The sequence below is a fragment of the Lutra lutra genome, chromosome 10, assembly GCF_902655055.1.
Source record: "Lutra lutra chromosome 10, mLutLut1.2, whole genome shotgun sequence".
Classification (NCBI taxonomy): Eukaryota; Metazoa; Chordata; class Mammalia; order Carnivora; family Mustelidae; genus Lutra; species Lutra lutra.
Genome location: NC_062287.1, coordinates 91,710,565 through 91,731,978, shown reverse-complemented (window position 1 = coordinate 91,731,978; position 21,414 = coordinate 91,710,565). Strand labels below are relative to the sequence as shown.

Genomic DNA, 21,414 nt, shown 5'->3' with positions numbered 1-21,414 from the left:
AAATAATATATGATCTAACTTATATGGGATATTTAGAGTCGTCAAATTCTGGAAACAGAAAGTAGAATTATTGTTGCCAGGATTTGGAGGGAAGGGGAAAGGGAGGTTTATTATTCAATGAGTATAGAATTTCCATTTTGCAAGATGAAAAAAGTTCTAGAAATCTCTTATACAGCAATGTGAATATAGTTAACACTACTGAACTGCACTCTTAAAAATGATTAAGAGAGTTAAAAAAAAAAAGTTGAATGACCATGAAAACTGTAATGGGCTCTCTGGGTGAAAAATCATTTAACTGTCTTATATTTCTAATTTGTGAAATACTTGGAAAATTATACATACATATATATATATATATATATATACACACACACAGTATATATACACACACACACATATAGTATATACATAAAATTTATTTTATATATTAAAAGATAATATTTTATAGTTATATATTATAATATTAAATATGTTAAAAATTTATGTATTATTTATATACACATGCACACAAAATGACATGTAGATTATTTGATAACCCATCAGGAACTACTAGTGTTTTATAGATACCGTGAGAAAACATTTATTCTCACTGAGCCTAGGGTAGACTTCCCACCTAAATGCTTGAATTTGGTCATTGCCATGAATACCTGAAAAGGGAACTTGAGCCTATTCCTCACTTAACTTTTAAATCAGAGAAAGAAAAGAATAGTTAAAAGAACCTCAAATAGGGTACATTGGTGGTTCAGTCAGTTAAATGTCTGCCTTTAGCTCAGGTCAAGGTCGCAAAGTCCCCGGATCAAGTCCTGCACTGGGCTCCCTGCTGAACAGGGAGTCTGCTTCTCCTTCTGACCCTAGCCCCCTCCCCATGCTCGCTCTCTCTCATTCTTTCCCAAATAAATAAATAAAATCCTAAAAAACAAAACAAAACAAAAACAAAAACAAACAAATAAAACTCACAAGGAACCTCAAATATATTTGGGAAACAAGAATAAAAGTACATCCTTTCCGGCCAGAGCCCTGTGATAGACATAGTAACCAGAGATAAGGGTGGGACTATAATTTAGGAATAGATACCAGCCCATAGCAAGGCTCAGAGCAGATGATGTACATCTCAATGGATGTCAGGGAAGAGTGTTTCTTTTTTTTAAGAGAGAGACACAGTGAGAGAAGGAACAAATGCAGGGGGAGTGGGAGAAGGAGAAGCAGGCTTCTTGCTGAGAATGGAGCCTGATGCAGGGCTTGATCTCAGGACCCTGGGATCATGACCTGAGTTGAAGGGAGACACTTAAGGACTGAGCCACCCAGGCACCCTAAGAAAGAGGGTTTCTATAGCCAATACACCACAACCATCAGTTCCTGAGGCATTCATAAATAGCACTCTCATAAATTTCATCACTATTTAATTTGTATATTAGAGTAAAATGCAGTAAAAAAAAACCCCAAATTTAAATCAGTTTGTCCAAGTTTTGCTGCATATTTTTTTAAAAGTTTTTATTTATTTATTTGACAGAGAGAGAGAGCACAAACAGTAGGAGTAGCAGCAGAGGGAGAGGAAGAAGCAGGCCTCCTGCTGAGCAGGGAGCCTGATGCGGGCCTCAGTCCCAGGACCCTGGGATCATGATCTGAGCCAAAGGCAGTCGCTTAACCAACTGAGCCACCCAGGTGCCTGTTTTGGTACATATTAAAACCAGAATATATATCCACATTAGTTTGACATGTTAATTTTAAGTAACATTTACATTTAGTCTCCCCTTGTGTTTTTCACTGCAAAGTCCATTTAAAAATGGCCAATTTAATGTCCATGTATTTTAAAAAAAAGCAGATCATTAGATGAATAAACTGTCCTTTAGATCACCTTTAAGACAATACCCCATCAGGCAATAAAAACTTCTAGTTCAATTTCCTTTAATAATACAAAGTTTTCCCTTGAATGAAATTCTCTTCATTTGCTGATTGGGGAAGACAGCTCATTTTAATAGAGATTGTCCCACCATGACTCTCCTACATTTGCAGATTACTTAGGAAATATGAATTTCAGGAGGAAAATCATCATTAGCAATAGAGGTATTTAGAAGAAGTAAAAGGGTAAAGTGTACATTTAGCACAAAGCAGCAATCTCTTTACTCATAGCACCAGGGTTATCAGTATGCCATTAACAGCTTTTCACTATGTAAATGTTTTCAAACAAAATAAGCTAAATGAGTAACAAGGTGAATATGGTTCATTCCAAAACACTTATTTAGTGTTGCTTGAAAATTGAAGGGGAAAAAAAGTGGTGCCGTTCCAGCTCCTTTCAAAATATAAAAAACCCAAAAATCTTTCCACTGCATCTAATCAATTTGTGTACTAATGTAATTTGGGTTTCATAGTATTTAGGTCAAACACTGTTATTAGAACACTGACAAGTAACAAATGTTGACACATATTTGTTTTATTTTATTTCTACCTAGCATGATACAGAGAAGTATATTATACAATTTTACTTTGATGTAGTCTGAAAGTGTCCCTTTTCATACTTGAGGAGATGAGCTGTTTTCCAACAAAATGGCTAGATATTTAATGACAGAATATTCAGAAATCTTACAGAATTCATTTTTCTCACTGCAAAGGAGTAATTAAGAAGTGCTTGATAGTGTGATCAATTATATAGCATACATTCACTGAACACCTCCTTCAGAACTAGACCCTGAAGGAAGTTTTTGAATGAGACTCAAATCCTTCCTTTAAAATACTCCTACTCTAGGGGTACCTGGTGACTCAGTTGGTTAAGCATCTGACTCTTGATTTAGGCTCAGGTAATGGTCTTAGGGACCTGGGATGGAGCCCTGTGTTGAGTTCCCTGCCCAGCAGGGAGACTGCTTGAGGATTCTCTCTTCCTCTCCCTCTCTCCTCACTCCACTCATGTTCTCTCTATCTCAAATAAATAATTAAATCTTTAACTAAAATGCTCCTAGTCTAGTGGAGAGAACTACAGTTCTACTATATTGTTGATTTAGAAAATAAACCAAATAATATAAATATTACTAATTATCTTATGGCACAAACAAAATTACTATATATATATATATATATATATATATATATATATATATAAAACACATATGTATAATGTATATGTATATATGTAATATATATATAATTTTTTTCTCCAAGTGGGGATATACTATCTAAAATTCTTGGTTGCTTGCTTTTTAAATCTATTCTTTGTTTATTGAATAATATGCCTCCATGTCACCAGTTTTAATGGTATTCTCACAGAGGTGTAGTGAATTTATTTAACATCCTTCACATCCTTGAAGTGTTGGACATTTTTACACCACCAAAGTTTGTTATTATAAAAGAAAATGCTAGGCTGATTGTTACTATAAATTTTTGCATGATATTTAATCATTTCCTTAGAATAAGTGCAAATAGATAAAATTCCTGGAATAAATGTTAGGCATAATTTTAAGACATCTGAAACATACAGCCCAATTTGTTCTTTTAAGTTGGTTTTTATTGGTATGAAAATAAGTTACGTCGTGTTTCTTTTTCTTTTTTTATTTTTATGAGTGTCATTGTTCTTTCTGTTTTATAGTTTAACAAAATAGCTTATAACTTGTGAATACCTTTCTGCTGGGTATTTGCTAGTTTGTTTTGTATAAAACTTATTTATATTAAAAATATCCTCCCTCAAATTTATCCTTTCTTTTCAACTTGTAGAACCAGAGAGCAGCATCTAGGGGATGAGAACATCCCCCCGTCGGCATCCAACAAAGAGCTGAAGACCTCAGACCTCCAAATTTAAGGAACTGAATGCAGCCAATAATCTGGATGCATTTAGGAGTAAATCCTTCCTCAGAACTGCCAGGTAAGACTCCAATCACCTTGATTTTACTTTTGTAAGATGCCAATCAGAGAAGCTATCCAAGCCCCCCGACTCTTCTGATCTACTGAGCTGTGAACTAATAAAGGAAAGTCATTTTAAGCAACCAAATTTGTGGTAATTTGTTACTTGACAATGGAAAATTAGTGTAGCCCTATAACGGCAATGATGGTGGGTAACTGATTTTGTTCTTTTCTCATATACCCCCTATAAAATATTACAATTAATCTTGATTTTCAGCTAGATAAATGACATATTCAGATAAACAACATATTAAGTGTCCATTATTCCAAGTTTAGAGCTTTTAATAATAATAGTAATAACAACACTACATCTCATCAAATGCTTTTTAAACATTTTTATAAAGTTTGTATGTCTTTTATTCTACTTTAACATATTTATGTGATGAATTATATAAAATATTTCCCCATCAGATTTATTTATGAAATAACCCTTTTTTGAGTCTCATATGTTATTATTTATTTCAGTTATAGGTTAGAATTTTATTTGAGATACTTTATATCTACTTATAAGGAGGGTGGACATGTGAAATTTTCTTTTATTTTCTGCTATTATTTTTCTTACTTAGGTTTTAGAATTATGCCAGGGTCATTACATGAATTGAAAAACTCTTCATCATTTTTACATGTCATGTGAATTATTTATTCTTAATTATTTGAAAAACTAAATTGTCCATGAAATAATTTTGGACTGGAAACACTTAAACAATAATTCTTTAAAAACTTGTTCATTGTTGTGCTCACTTCAGCAGCACATTTACTAAAAATTTGTTCATTGTTTGTCAGAGTTATTAGTCTATTATATAATGCTGTGCCAGGATAGAAGTATATACAGGGACATATAAACCAACACAGGATGAAAGGTAAGAAGGGGATGGCTTTGATGAGAAAAAAATTGCTGGGGCACCTGGGTGGCTCAGTGGGTTAATCCTCTGCCTTCAGCTCAGGTCATGATCCCAGAGTCCTGGGATCGAGCCCCGCATCAGGGTCTCTGCTCAGCAGGGAGCCTGCTTCCCTCTCTCTCTGCCTGTCTCTCTGTCAAATAAATAAATAAAATAAAATTAAAAAAAAAATGCTGACCTTGGGGTGCCTGGGTGGCTCAGTGGGTTGAGCCGCTGCCTTCGGCTCAGGTCATGATCTCAGGGTCCTGGGATCGAGTCCCACATCGGGCTTTCTGCTCAGCAGGAAGCCTGCTTCCCTCTCTCTCTCTCTCTGCCTGCCTCTCCGTCTACTTGTGATCTCTCTCTGTCAAATAAATAAATAAAATCTAAAAAAAAAAAAAATGCTGACCTTGTAAATTTAAAGATCAGGAAGACAGCCAGACAAATAGGGCAGGGAAAGGAATTTCAGGAAGAACACCATTTATAAAACCATGGGTATATGTGGAAGTACATTGCCTATTATATGCTTGTTGTTTCATATCTGGTATATATTTTATTCCAAATATTTTTTTAAAGATTTTATTTATTTATTTGACAGACAGATCACAAGTAGGCAGAGAGACAGAGGGAAGCAGGCTCCCTACCGAGCAAAGAGCCCGATATGGGGCTCGATCCCAGAACTCTGGGAGTCATGACCTGAGCCAAAGGCAGAGGTTTTAACCCACTGAGCCACCCAGGTGCCCCCCAAATATTTTTATCCTGCCACATACCACATATGAAAAAGAAAAGCTCAAAAAATTTAATCCACTTATGTAAAGTTACCAGTAAATGCAAAAATTAAATTCAAACTCAGTTCCAACTAATTCCAAAATATATATTTTATTTCTTCTATCATATATTGTTACTAGAAATAAAATAAAACTTCAGAAATCTGAAGATGACCAAAGGGTTGGAAATGTGGGAGAAAAGACGTAATTTTGTTGATTTATATCCTACTTCTATATTGCAGTAATTTTGATTGTTATAGGATATAAGCTTTATTAGTTTCACATTGATACTTCTATTTATTAAGAAATTTTGTATTTTTCATTTAATTTTCCAATGAATATGTGATATATTCTTTACAACCCAGGAATGTCTTTCTCAAGGACCTGGCAGCCAACCCTTTGATACATAATCATCAATAAATGTAGATCCCCTGTCTTCTGGTCTTTGAAAAGATAGTAATCTAACTTGGATAAGGGATGATTTGGCAAGTACAATGGACTAGTCCCATTCACAAATCTCCCCTAATATTTTCCTGGACTTTTCCATTAGCTCACCCCAACTTTTAAAAAATCCTTCTTCAGCCTTTTCTTCTGCTAATTTGAATTCAATCTCTGTCCCCCATTATAATAATCTTGACCTCTATTACAATCCTCTGGAATAAAGTCTTTCTTGATATTTTTAGCAAGTGTCCAGTGCAATTGTTCTTATAATACATGTTACAATTTACCTTGATTGTATAGTTATTAAGTAGTTCAGCTGAGATTGTAATTTTTCCATCATATCAAAATTGCTTGGAATGTTTATGTACAGGTACTGTGTCACTTATAAAATAATTAAGTAGATATATATGAACAAATCTGGCTTCCTTTAATGCAGCTCTGTTCAACAAACATTGACTTGAAGTACCTTTAGTAGCTGATCTTCAGCTCTGGTTTCAAATGGTACTTGCATAGTATAGGTGGTATGAATGGCAGGTGATCTAAATCTCAATGTAAATACATTATCATTCAAGGCTTTTATAATTATCATTGCAGTTATTTCAGTTTTCCTAGCTGATTAACATCTATGTAAGTAACCACAACTCCATGCTTTGAGATCGTTGTTGTTGAACACTGGACTTGGAAATATATACCCTTTTTGTGAAACCATTTACCAGTATTTTGTCTTTGGACAAGGCTGTTCTCACTCTGATTAAAAATGATATATGCTGGGGCACCTGGGTGGCTCAGTGGGTTAAAGCCTCTGCCTTCAGCTCAGGTCATGATCCTGGGGTCCTGGGATTGAGCCCTGCATCGGGCTCTCTGCTCAGCAGGGATCCTGCTCCCCCCACCACCCCCCGCCTCTGTGCCTACTTCTGATCTCTGTCAAATAAATAAATAATATCTTTAAAAAATGATATATGCTTCTCAGATTTTTGGAGAAGTTAAACAAATTATATTTTAAAGCACTTTGAAATAGACATTACTGTATAAAAAGAAGTCGCTATAATTACTTAGTCAGTAGAAATTCATGGGATTTTGAAATTGTTCCCATAGTGGTTTAGGTAAAATTTGAAGTCAAAGTAAAAAAAAAAAAGTTGATATTTAATATCAAAAATAATGCATTTAACTTTCTTAAAAAATCCTATTACCTCATATATCTATTTAATACAATAGCCTCAAATAAAATATTCTAAGTTTCATTTATTTTTTGTCTCATATTCCACGAACACTACTTGTCTTAGATTTTTTATATAATTGATATTTAAGGGTTTGAACAATTGGAAAGTTAGAGCAGCTGTATTCTACCACAGGCTTAGGGAAGTCAATGGAAACAGTCTTTTTCTGAACAAAGATTGTTGAGCAGATTCTGTAAATTTATAATATCTTTAATAACGTATTTGGACTCATTTTGAACCAGGTAATAGAAAACTGGTTCAATTAGCTTTAAGTGAAAAAGGTACATGAAACAAACTTCAAAAAGAGATGGGGATGAAACTGGTTTCATTATTGACTGGATGCAGGAATATTGATATCATCAGGCCTGTTGTTTTTGCACTGGATCTGGCCTATTTTTTTTCTTTGTCTTTTATGGCCACTTCTTTTTGCTTCAGCTTTATTCTCTTGGATCAGCTGTCTCCACACATCCAAGACCATGGTCACATGCTGTTTCTGGCTTTTATACGATATAGCCTCATGAACAGAAAGAGAACACTCTTTTTTTTGCTAGTTTCCATTATAGAAAAAGGACCTAAGGAAGACCCCTGATTGATGTGGATTGGTCATATTTTTACCACTGGAAAATGCATGGGAACAGAGGGATGGGTTGTTTTGATTGTCACCTCCTATATGAAGGAACAAGGCAATAGCATTGCAGGGCTCTGCCCTAGCAGAATGGGAAGAAACTATCGGAGAGATAAAACAATGCTATGCTACAGATCTCTGATAAGGATTTGTTCATTTGAAGTTATCATTTATCAACAAGCCAAAACTGACCCAATAGATCTGAATTTTCCATGTTTATAGTAACATTTTCAAGCTAGATTAATTTTATTTAATCTATGATTACCTAAGGTCTGTCTTCAGAAAATACTTCCTTTTGAAGAGCATAACTGTATATCATAAAAATGGATTATTTAAACAAAATATACACATTTTCAGACTTGCAAATGTGATATATATATATATATATATATATATATATATATATATATATATAATTCAAGACAGGAATCTAGATTAGCAGACATACATGTATATGTTCTTATTTCCAGCTGGAAATGGGTAACTTTTTTAATATATAAATGAAAAAAAAGTGTACATAAACACTTTGGAAAACATCATTAATTTTCATTTTCCTTCATCATTATGATGAATTTTCAAAGTATTATGTACTTTTTTTTTAGCATAGTCTAAAACGTAGTCCATTAAACATGTTTGATAAGGCCTATTAAAGAACTAGGTACACCTGACTAGACCATGAGCTTGTTAAAAACAAGGGGCAATGTCTTCGTCTTCTTTGTTTTACAATTCCTGTCAGAGTAAGTACAGGTGGAGAAAACTTTCTCCTTCTTCTGTCCTAGGTTCTTTGGCTGGTATAATAATTATATTGATATTAGACAAATTAACAGGAGAAAAAATTTATTTTTCTTCTTAGATATGGGAAACCCAAAGACATGAAACCCAAAGACAGTTAGGAAATTGAGTCTTAAGTGCCATCCTGAGAAGTGGTAGGGGTCTGGGGCTTCACAGGGGAGGAAAATAATTCACAGGAAGATGAGAAGAACAAATGTTTGGTAAACAAATCTTTGTCATGTCATGCAGATAAGTCTTTATAATAAAAAGGTATCTTTGGTATTAGTTCTTTCCTGGTACAAACCCTCTATTTAAATTCTTTAAGGCAGTTAAGGGGAAGGTAACCAGCTCTTGATTGTTTTCAGTTTGAAATAATTCACATGCCAAAGTGGCATGTTTTAGGGTTACATTCTGCTCCCCATCTCTATCCATGTTTGTAGAGATGAATTAGTGGTTGGATATTAATGTATTATTGGATGGTAAATAAACATATAATTTCTCAACTCAGAAAAATCACTAAGAAGCTGATCATCAGAGAATTTATGGTCCTTCATTTTTCCAAAAATATAGGTAGTGAATAACCATATTTCTTACATAACTAAAGACATATCTCTGTATGCTCTTTCCCCCCTATTTCTCTCATTCATGCACTTCAAAACAAAACAAAATTAACATGACCCATGTTTTGTGGTTTCTTGCCATTAGTGGCTCTTGTGACCATACCTTCCCAGTTATTTCAGGAAGCTGATATATGTATCTCTTCTACTTCCCTGCCTCCTACCCTCCTGTGAATTTCACTGCTGTTACCTTGATTATGAGCAGGTAAATTACTTCTGCAGCTGAATCTCATTTGGCATGGATTCTTCTCAGGTTTCTCTGCAGCTTCTGTTCATTATCACAGTAGCCATTTACGACGGCTAATCTGGTACAGAGCAGGTTGCCACAGAGCTTCCAGACTCCTCAAGATCCCAGAGCAGCACTGTGTTATCCAAAGTCTTTTGATGAAGAAACATTGACTTCCAGGTAGATGCAGAAGATGGTTTCTTCCCTAGCCTTAGCTGCATTCTGCTATCTTTTACGAATGCTGTTCTGACCCCACTTTCTTACAATACTTTTAGAAAGTTATTATTTAAGATTGGATCTTAGAATTTACATACTCTAAGGACTAAATTCAAACTCAGAGATTTTATTCACAAAAATGTCACAGCAATAATGATAATACAGCTCACCCGTGAACAACATGGGTTTGAACTGTGTGGGTCCATTTATATGCAGATTACTTTGATAAATACAGTATAGTACCTTAAATGTATTTTCTCTTCTTTATGACTTTAATAACATTTTCTTTTCTCAAAGAAAGCTTACTTTATCATAAGAATACAGTAGATAATACATAAAGCATACAAAATATATGTTAGTTGATTTTATGTTATCAGTAAGGTTTCTGGTCAGGAGTAGACTACTAGTTAAGTTTTGGAGGAGTCAAAATTTCTTCAGAATTTTTAATACCTTGTATATGTTCTTATTTGCATTTGGAAGCTTGACTAATCTTTGGGAGAGCCCCCAAATAAGCAATATATATATATATATATATATATATATATTTGTATTTATGCCCCAATAGTTTGTACACAGGTTGAATGGCTTACCCCATTAAATATACACTTGTGCCTATTTATTTATTAAAAGATTTTATTTATTTATTTGACAGACAGAGATCACAAGTAGGCAGAGAGGCAGGCAGAGAGAGAGGAAGGGAAGCAGGCTCCCTGCTGAGCAGAGAGCCCGATGTGGGACTCGATCCCAGGACCCTGAGATCATGACCTGAGCCGAAGGCAGCGGCTTAACCCACTGAGCCACCCAGGTGCCCCACTTGTGCCTATTTATAAGCCCAACGTCAGCATAGGTACAATTAACCTAACAGTCATTTTAAATTTAAATTACATTTACATTTTGATTTGAAGAGAAAACCTGTCTCGATTTGTTTCTTTATGGCTCTCTAAGCAGGGCAGTGTCTTTTGCATATCGTGGGGTTATATACTGCAGACCATGCTATTTGGATCATTGATGTCTTTAATTAACACACAGAAGGTCATGTGAGTGCCCATGAGCTGCCCATGGCAGATGCTTTGCCTAATCATTATCAGATCCAATCACTATTAATCACTAAAGTTTCATTGGGGTTTGCAAGTGTTGAGAGGAAACAGCAGGTTTTTCTACACAGACCACTGAAGTCATTCTTCTTGTCCATTAACTCTTATGAGGTCATGATGCTAATGCTTTCCCAGGAGGACCATGTATCTAATGCTTTCCCAGGAGGACCATGTATCTTTCCATACACTGTGTGCTTCTGGTTTGAATTGTAGAGCCTGGTTTGGGTCACATTGGTATATCATACACTTCATTAATGAAAACATTCCCATTTCGTATGTCAGACCATACAGGGCAGACTCAGGAGCAGGAAAATAATGAGTTTAGTTTGATTGTGACTATTAAATAGCATTATTTAATAAGAACTATTTTGTATGTGGCCCTTTGTATTTGGGCCATTATCCTCATTGGACCAGATCCAAAAATTATGCATGATTGAAGAGAAGGAATGTTTTAGCCTCAATTTGTTTTAAGTGGATCTTGAAGTAGATGGACATCACCAAACAATTATATAATGTCTGATCTTATTTTTACTCTGTAGGGTGCAACCTAACCAAACTCATATTTAACAAATTGTCAGTTGGTGACCAACTTCCAAGCCAATATTTCCATCTCTTTATTGTTTCTACTCTCCCTGTGTGCGTCCATCCAACTGAGCAAATATTTCATGACCACAGTAAGTTTCAAGCCCTTGCTGGGGCTATGAGTACTACGTTAATGGGAATACAATACAAATATTCTGCTATAAGAATATTTAAAAAATAGAGAAGATAAAAATCAGAACACTAAAAATACAGGTAAAATGAGGTAAATACTGTGAGATGAGTTACAAACAAATTGGTATATGTGTGTGAGGAGCCCCTTTTGAATACAGAATAAAGTGTGATTGTTTAGTAGGCCATTCAAAGCCACTGTAATATATTCCTCAACTCATTGTATGGGCTTTAGTTTACAGTGGGTCTACACAGTGACCCCCAGTTTCAGCCTAATTAGGTTACTTACTGTTCCCACATCAAATCTCCATCTTCTTTTCCTATTTTTTTTTCTTTTCTCTTGGAAAGCTGTTACCTTTAATACTAATGGTCAAATACATTTTTAAAGATCACTTAGAATGACCAACACTGATGGAATTTTAAGAGAGGAAGATCAAAGTTCTCCTTAATGGTATCATTAATCAAAAATAAGAAAATTTTTTAAAAAACGAGAAAAAAAGAGAAGAAAGATGTTAGCTTAAAGGTTTGGGAAATAGAAAAAGTGATAGACTCATTATTTGGTATGTTGACACGGAGATATCATCCTGTCATTTGTGAGGAAATATCCAGATATAGATTAAAAATGTTTCTCTGGGTCTCTAGAAGAAAGTGCTGTGCCTACAGAATCAGATGTAAAATGGACTGCATTAGAATCTCTGTTTGCAACAGAGATAATCAAAGGGAGGCACATCAGAAAAGCACAGGAAGGTAGTATCAGAATCTAGGAGTTCCTATAGTTTATGGGCAATTGGAGGAATACAAAGCTTAAAGAACCTAAATATGCAGTCATCTGGGAACTTTGAGAAAGAGACAGATGTAAAGGTAAGTTTAAAGAAGCCAAGGCTCTTTACTACTATCAACTACTGGAGAAAAGTCAGTGACTGAGTATTAGGAAAAGGGCTTTGGCTTGGAAGATGAAATTGATCATTGCCCTTTACCAAAGAATTTCAGTAGAGAGTAAGGGCAATGATTTCCAAGGCATTGGTTGTTGAGTGGATGGTAAAATAAGATTTTTTTCCCCCGAGGTATTCAATATAGTGTTAGTAAAATTAGCTACTAACGAGTTATTTACCCTAAATATTTGTAAACTTAGATTATTATAACCTATATTAACAAATTATTACAAGGCTTAGATACAATACTAAGAACATAAGCACTTGCTAAATACTATTGTCTATTACTATTTTAACTATTACAGAATTCAGTCTCTCTTTTCTATCTTTGGTCACCAACCATTTCTTTTTCTTTTGATCAGTTTCATTTTTTTCTAAGTAAGTGCCACTTGAGGTAATTTCTACTGTGTCTCCTAGGCCTTGGTGTCTCAGCTGGCCTCCCTTATTACTATTAGTGCATTGTTTGAGGCCCTCGATCCTCAGATGGATATTGCTGACAAGACCGGTGTGAATACGCACATTTTTTCAGGAAATTCATTTAGTAAGAGTAGTGCCACTCCTCTCTGACACATCATTGGTAACGGCCTACATATTCTTCTGGCTGCTGTTATTGGCGACATGTGAAGTTCCTTAAATGTCAAAGCTAAGGCATGAGTGTAGCAAAGTTGTAGTAAGAAAGCCCTTTTGCATTTCCATGGACCATATTATTAGAAGGAAGTAAAAGCAGAACTGCCTTGAGGACTAATATTTAATTTAATTTTATTCTTTAAAGATATTTATTTGAGAGAGAGAGAGAGAGAGAGAAAGAGAGAGAGAGCAAGTGAGCATAGGGCGGGCAGTGGAAAAGGGAGAGGGAGAGAGAGAATCTCAAGCAGGCTTCACACCCAGCATGGGGCCCAATGCAGGGCTCAATCCTATGACCCTGAGATTGTGACCTGACCTGAAATCAAAGGTTTTGATTGAGCCACCCAGGTGCACCAAAGAGCAATCTTTAAATCCAGAGGTCTTGCTGGCAGTTTAGGAGTCCCTGAGAGGTAGGCCAATGGCAGTTCTGAGTGATACCTTACTGTGATCAGATTCATATGTCATTTTAAAATAAAGAGGTATTTTTTTAAAAGCTAGATATTCCTCATTTCCTCAGGTGAACTGGATAAGGTGGTCCCTCCCACCCAGTTTGTCAGACATGACCAAACAATTTGAATTTCAGTCAAGCTTAAGCCCAAATTGTACCCCTCTATACAGATGAATCTCAACTGCCCACTCTTAGAATACAATTCTTTATGGTCCTTTTATAATTCTTCACATTTGGAAGCAAGATAATTGCTACCCTTTGTTCCTGACATCTTTTTAAGAATGTCTATATAATAACTGCCTTGGCAGATAGAGGTAATGTCTTCCTCTGGAGCAAAGAAAAGGTGTGCTTACTGCCCATTATAAAAGATTCAGGTGCTCTAGATTCAGAATTCCTTTGCTGTAGTCCAATACACACAATGGGCTGCTCTCCCCTGCCTTCTTTGTCTCATCCTGTGAGAATGTGGACTTGGGAATTGGGTATAATAATATGTTAATCCTCTGACTAATGCTATCTTTGTAGGTAATAAAGTACTTTGTTTATGACCCTAAGCCTTCTGCCAGCATCTACATAATTATGGCAGGCTAATTTGTTAGCTTTCCAGCAGAAAAAAATCTTAGCTTCCTCACAGTTCTTCACACTTACCTCATAGTAAACACTAAATAAGAACTATTATTAGTATTCAGAGCCTTATCACCACAAGAAATCTCTGAGTTGGAATAAATGATGTCTAACATGTCAACTTCCCAAAACATTTGATTGAAACTTGTAAAATGTATTAGGAAAAAAGGAATTTTGCTATTAGAACTCTGGGTTATTTAGAAAATTATAACTTTTCTGATTCTAAAACTTTTTATTGGTCTGCCTGCTTCCCAAGATTTTGAAGGAAACCAAATGAAAAAGTTCAGTGAACTGAATTGAAACAAGTTCTTCAAATTACTTTAATCTCTTTTCCACATGATGAAAATGTACATTCTAAACATGTGATAGAAGAAACATCTAAAAAAATATTTATTTGACAGAGAGAGATCGAAAGAGCGCAGGTGGGGGTGGGTGGCAGAGGGAGAGACAGAGGGAGTGGCAGAGGAAGAGGGAGCTGAGCAGGAAGCCTGAGGTGGGGCTCCATGTGGGACTTGATTCCAGGACCCTGGGTTCATGACCTGAGCCAATGCAGATGTTTAACAGAAATGAGACACCCAGGTACCCCAGAAGAAACATTTTTTTTTCTGTTCTACCAACAACTTCCAGAGATAAAACAAAACAAAACAAAAAAAAACCAGAAAAACTTTTTACCTGCATTTTTTATTTGTATGATACGATTTTTTAAAATATATGTTGGTGGTGTTAGTATCCATTTAATGATTTACAAATTGGAGAAAAATAAAGAGAAAGAGGTAGAAGTGATGGTAAATTAGATAATAAGAGTATCATTTTTATATATTATTTTGGCTCAGTACAAGGTTTCTGAATCTTAGCACATTTGAACCTGATGAACCTTTATTATGGGGGGCTGTCTTGTTCATTGTAGGATGTTTGGTGGCGTCTTTGTCTTCTACCCACCAGATGTCAGTAGCAACCTCTTCCACTGTTGTGACTCTCAAGAATGTATCTAAACATTACAAAATGTTCTTTGGAGGTTAAATTCTCACCCAGAATTGAGACCCACTGGTTTAGAGCTTGACAGTTTTTCCTAAATGTTTCTCTATAATTTCTCTATAATTTATCTCATTCCAACTTCACATGATGTATTTTAGAAATGAAGAAAATGAATCTTAGAGAAGTTAATTACCCATGGTAGCACATCTACTGGATGCTAGGACTAAAGTTACAATCTATATCTTTATTCTTCAGTATGGTGTTTTTCCTCCTATTTGCCAGGGGTTATCAAACATTGTTGCATCAAAACCAGCTGGAGGACTTTATATAATACAAAATGCTGTGATTATTCCCAGAGTATCTGATTCACAAACTCTAGATTAAATTTTAATAACCTATATTTCTAACGAGTTCTTTGGTGATGCTGATGCTGCTTTTCCAGGGTCTACACTTTGAGACTTACTAGGCTAGACTCTACTGAAATGTAACTTGCTTAATGTTTTACAATGTGTCCAATATACTTCCCTGAAGTGCAGCCTTTTCCCCTACTTTGAGTAATTTATAGAATTTGAATCTCTCCTATGTATGTGAAAATTGTGACAAAAGGCAATGAATTTGTGACAATAGGTGATAAGAATGACTGAAAGATTTGGTCCAGAACTTAAGTTCATGTATTATTAGAATGTCTCTCTTGAGATATCTTTTCACAAAAGCTAAACGTTGAATTGGATCACAACTAATTCTGTAACAAATTCATGGTATAACTTTGCAGAAGTTACTTTAGCTCTCCCTTTGAGTTTTAATTATCTATAACATAAGTTTTCTTTTTTCTCTTAGCGTAGATGATCAGCTCCAACAGTCTATGTCCCATTATTACTGTAATATTTTAATGCATTTAAATTAAAATGAAAAGGTCATAAACATTTCTTTGAATTCTCTTCATGGATATCTGGATAACCATATATTTCTATAATATACTGTGTCAGTAAACTTCAGGTACTGGCAGCAGGATTTTAAGTCCTTGTGCTTTTCTTTATTGTCCAGCTGAAAAATTTAATTTCTCATTTCTTTGTATGAGCATAATCTGTCTGATATTGTTATTTTCCAATCTATTATTAAGTATTAAATGTCTTAAAATTCTGTTCTCAAGTTCTTACTCCTCTATTCTCAAGTTCTTATTATCAAGTTCAGAACTTACTCTACTTTCACATTAATGTGTCAATCAAAAAAAGTCTAAAGCTTAATTCCATAGTAATTTGATAAAGATCAGGAGATGTTTCTTCCTTTCCTCAGTTGACATAAATTAATGTGCAGTTTAGCTGAAGAAAATAGCTTCATCTTTTATCAACATAAAAATATGATTCCCTCTTTGATCATTTCAGCTAGAGAACATTTTTGTCACCTGTATATAACAGTAGAAATACTTTTATTGGTCATGTAAATCCCATAAGCTTTTGTGAGTCACTTAGCTATAGCAAGAAGAGATCAAATAATTTAGATGAGAAATGAAGTAATGGCAACAAAAGGGAGAGATTCTCATGGTTTTGTGTTTGCTTTTTCTGTGACTCATAGTCTGTGACTCTTTTTACAGCAAAGGCTCTATCTGAGCAAGGGGTCTCTGAGCAATGAGGTGATAGAAACTGCATTAAGATCATTGCTATAATTTTTCTTAAGATAAATGCAAATTGTTAGCTACTTATCTAAATCACCCTTTATCTCTCTAATGCAGGGGCTGCTATAGTTAGTCACAATGCCTCTCAATTTCAAAAAAGCATACCTAGGAAAATGGCAGATTGCACAAGTGAGAAAATAGAAAATAATTATAAAATCTTCTATTGTGTTCTTTTTAGTCATTGAAACGGTTCAGGAAAAAGCTTATCATATCAACAGTGAGATAAATACAAAGTAAGAGCACTGGGGACAGTACAAGGAGACTAACTACTGTGAATTAGAGCCCCTGCTTTGCCATCTACAGGTTGCATGATGTAGAACAAGTTATTTGACTTCTCAATCTCAATTTTCTCATCTGTAAAATGTGGATAAGAATAACACCTGTCTTATAGCAATTGTGTTATATATGAGGAAACTTTATAGTACCTTGTAAGGTATGTAATATATTCTCAACAAACATACATTATTATTCTTAGGCAGGATATATATTCCTAAAAATATACATTTTTATTGCTCAAAGAGCAATCTTTGTCAAATTTGTTTTAGTCTGTTCTTTATTGTACAGGATTCATAATTCTTCAGTGGTAAAAATAAAATAATTTGGATTCAGAGATGCATCACTTTTTCAGATAAATTATTTTGGTACTAGGATTTAATTTATTTCAACAAGTTTCTCTCAAAAGCATATTATGTGCTACCACAAAGCTGTAAGGATCAAAAGAAAGAAAAGACTGAGGTTACAATGACAACATTGTTAAATGTGTTTAGGATTAAAGAAATATTATCATCTATAAAGTGGTAATAATGAAACTCATAGTCATGTTGTAGACAATAATACAAAGTTATTGCTTTATTAACTCATTCAAGATCATATTTGCAGTAATGAAATAATGGATGCTAATCTACATAATCACATAAAGTAAAAAAAAACACAAAGATTTAAATGTAAAATGACACCCTTAAAATGTGTACAAATCATCTCAGAAAACCCACTCAAAAGATAACTTTTAATTATATGACAGATAATATTTGTATTCACCTTCAAGTTTATCCAAAGTTAAGTATCACCTTTAAATAAGGTGGCCTTTCAAGAGAAGTGTTTTACATGTATGTCCTAAAGATTTTGATGGCAGGTACTATTGATAACTAACAAGGTGTATTGGAAAGGAAGAATTGGACAGTAAAGATCTCTCAGTGGATCTGCAATATCAGTCAAGAACACTGGGCTTGATTTTATTAACTAAATATCAATATTCTATCATAGTCTCAAACTTAGGTGGTTTTATTGGTTGCTGTTGTAGAGTTAAGAGACATATAAAAGTAATAAGAGAATAATAAGAATAAAGATATATAAAATGTATAAGAATAGAATTGAGAGAGAAAGAGGTAAATTTCCCTCTAGAATTATTTAAAGTAAAATTATTCAACATCATGGGGACTATACAAAAAGCTTTCAATGGCCAAATTGGGCTGAAGACTATGGACACAAGATGGAGGAATAAGAAGCACCAGAAATTTGTCTCCCCACCTAGAAAACAAGTGCACTGGCAGAATCTGTCGGATATAACTATTTTGGAACTCTGCAATTTATCAAAGGCTTGAAAATTCCAGGGGAAGACTTGGATGTAAAGCAGACTTAATTTTGATCAATTTCATCCCAGCAGACTAGCAGCCATTCATCCTCCACCAGCAGACTTTTGGCAGGCGGTTGTGCATGTGCTCCTGGAGCAACCTGCACGCAGCTTGCAGAAATCAGGGTGAGTGAAAAAGAACCTGTTCTCTAATCGTAGAGGATCTGTGCTGTAGTTGCTGATTGCGTCTTCTGATCTCTGAAGTACAGACAGAGGCAGGTGACCATTGTTGTTACACCTCCCCACTTTGTTATTAGTTCCTTCCTCTCTGTCTGAAGAGACTGCCAGGAGACGTAAAGAGCCAGCCCCCCCCAACCCTTCTTTTTCTATTTTTCCTCTTTTAGAAGCCAGACATTAAAGATGAGGACATTCAAAAGCAACTGTATATTTGGGAGAAATTAGAAATTGACTATGTCTAGCAAGGGAAAGGCTCAGACTCATAAAACATTAGATGACCTTGGATTTACACATCAGGCTGATCCTGGACACAGAGATAGCTCACAGAATTAAAAGCACAAAAGTAATAAATGAAATCATCATCACCACCACCAACAGGATAATGGGGAAAAGGAATAATCGGATTTCCAGACTTAACATGTTATCAGATTCAAATGTCCAATACTGAACAACAACAACAACAAATCACAAGGCATAAAAAGAAACAGGAAAATATGACCCATTCAAAGGAGAAGAAAAACAAATTAACAACAGAAACTCTTTGAAATAAACCTGCTGCCAGAGATACTAGATAAAGATTTTTAAATGGTTATCCTAATCCTCAAAGAACTAAAGGAAGATATGAAGGAAGTCAAGAAGATGATGGATGAGCAAAATGGAAACTCTAATAAGTAGTTAGAAACTCTGGAAGGTCTGGAGCTGAAAAGTACAATAACCAAAATTAAACATACCCTAGAGAGATTTTAAAGCAGATTTGAGCAGGCTGAAGAATTATTTGAACAAACTTAAAAATAGGACAATGAAAACTATCAAGTCTAAGAACAGAAAGAAAAATATTGAAGAAAACTGAACAGAACCTAAAGGATCTGTAGGACAGCATCAAGGAGACAAACATATGCACTGTGGGACTCCCAAAAAGAGAAGAGAGAGGAAAAGAGGTAGAGGGATCATTTGAAGACATAATGGCTGAAAACCTTACAAATTTGAGAAAAAGCTGAACATAAACATTCAAGAAGTTCAACAAACACTAAATTGAAATCAAAGAGACCCAAACCAAGACACATTGTAATCAAAATTTTTGAATTTTGAAAGCAGCCAATTGAGAAATGCTCCTCCACAAGATTATCAGCAGATTTCTTTTCAGAAACACTGGAGGCCAGAAGACCGTAGCTTAATATATCAAAGTGCTAGAAGAAAAAAAAAAAAAAGTTAGCCAAGAGGGTGCCTGTGTGGCTCAGTCTGTTGAGTGCCTGCCTTCAGCTCAGGTCATGATCCTGGAGTCCTGCTCCGGATCCATTGGGCTCCCTGCTCAGTGGGGAGTCTATGTCTCCCTCTATGCCCCTGCTGCTTGTGCTCTGTCTCTCTCTGTCTCACTCTCTCTCTCAAATAAATAAAGAAAATCTTTTAATTTTTAATTTTTTAAAATGTTTTGAAGATTTTATTTGTTGATTTAGCAGAGAGAGAAAGAGAGAGGGAGCACAAGCAGAGAGAGTGGGAGAAGGAGAAGAAGGCTTCCCGCTGAGCAGGGAGCCCAATGCGGGGTTTGATCCCAGGAGCCCAAGATCATGACATGAGCCAAAGGCAGCCGCTTAATGACTGAGCTACCCAGATGCCCCAACAAATAAAATCTTTTGAAAAAAATATTAACCAAGAATCCTATATCTGGCAAAACTGCTATTTAAAAATGAGGGAGAAATTAAGGCATTTAAAGATAAACAAAAGCTGTGTGAACTTGTTACCTTTAGACCTGTCCTGCAGGGTGAAAGGAAAGGATACTAGACTGTAACTAGAAGCAATAAAGAATGAAAGATCTCAATAAGGGTATATACATGGACAACTATAAAATCTAATATTATTGCAACAATAGTTTGTAACTCCATTTTTTGTTTTCTACATGATTTAAGAGACTATTTAAAAAATTATTAGCCTAAAACCTAGTGTTATTGTAACTTTGGGTTGTAATGCTACATGTTGTTTTTCTGCATAATTTAAAACAGTATTTGTTCATGTTTTTGGGCACAGAAGGTATAAAGATGTAACTTTGTGACATTAACAGCCAAAAGATGTGGGAACATATCTATTAAGAAGCAGAGTATAGGGGCACCTGGGTGGCTCAGTGGGTTAAGCCTCTGCTTTTGGCTCAGGTCATGATCTCAGGGTCCTGGAATCGAGCCCCACATCGGGCTCTCTGCTTGGCAGGGAGCCTGCTTCCTCCTCTCTCTCTCTGCCTGCCTCTCTGCCTACTTATGATCTCTCTCTCTGTCAAATAAATAAATAAATAAAATCTTAAAAAAAAAAAAAGAAGCAGAGTATATACATTAAATGGAATATTATTCAGCCTTAAAGAGGAGGGGAATACTTCAATATGCTACAACATTGATGGACCTTGAGGACATTATGCTAAGTGAAATGAACCATACACAAAAAAACACATGTATGATACCACTTATATGATGTACTTAGAGTGGTTAAATTAGAGACAGAAAGTAGAATGGTGGTTACCAGGGACTTAAGTGTAGGAGAAGTGGAGAGTTTTTATTTAATGGGTATTGAATTCAATTTTATAAAATGAAAGAGTTATGAAGATGGATAGTGGTGTGGTTATATGACATTATGAATTTATTTAATGTCACTGAATTGTATAATTAAAAATGACTATGATGGCAAATTTTATGTTATGAATATTTTGCCACAATAAAAATATGGGGGACAATTATGAACACTATAATCCCAGACATATTCCTAACGTGGTGTAAAACATACAATTTTAGATCTGTAAGTTATGTGGGTATAGGTTACAAGAAATCATAATTGATCCTACTTTAGTAAAATCTAAATTATGTTAATTTTATATAGTAAAAAGGGCAAATATGCAATTTCACTT

At 35.0% G+C, this 21,414-nt stretch overlaps 1 long non-coding RNA gene across 1 annotated transcript in view; it reads left to right on the top strand.

Moving 5' to 3' along the window:
* Positions 1-21,414, top strand: part of LOC125079046 (uncharacterized) — a 99,392-nt gene that overhangs the window by 42,232 nt on the left and 35,746 nt on the right. Inside the window, exon 2 of the long non-coding RNA XR_007121031.1 lies at positions 3,703-3,850. This is a non-coding gene — a long non-coding RNA (uncharacterized LOC125079046). The remainder of the gene's footprint in view (positions 1-3,702; positions 3,851-21,414) is intronic.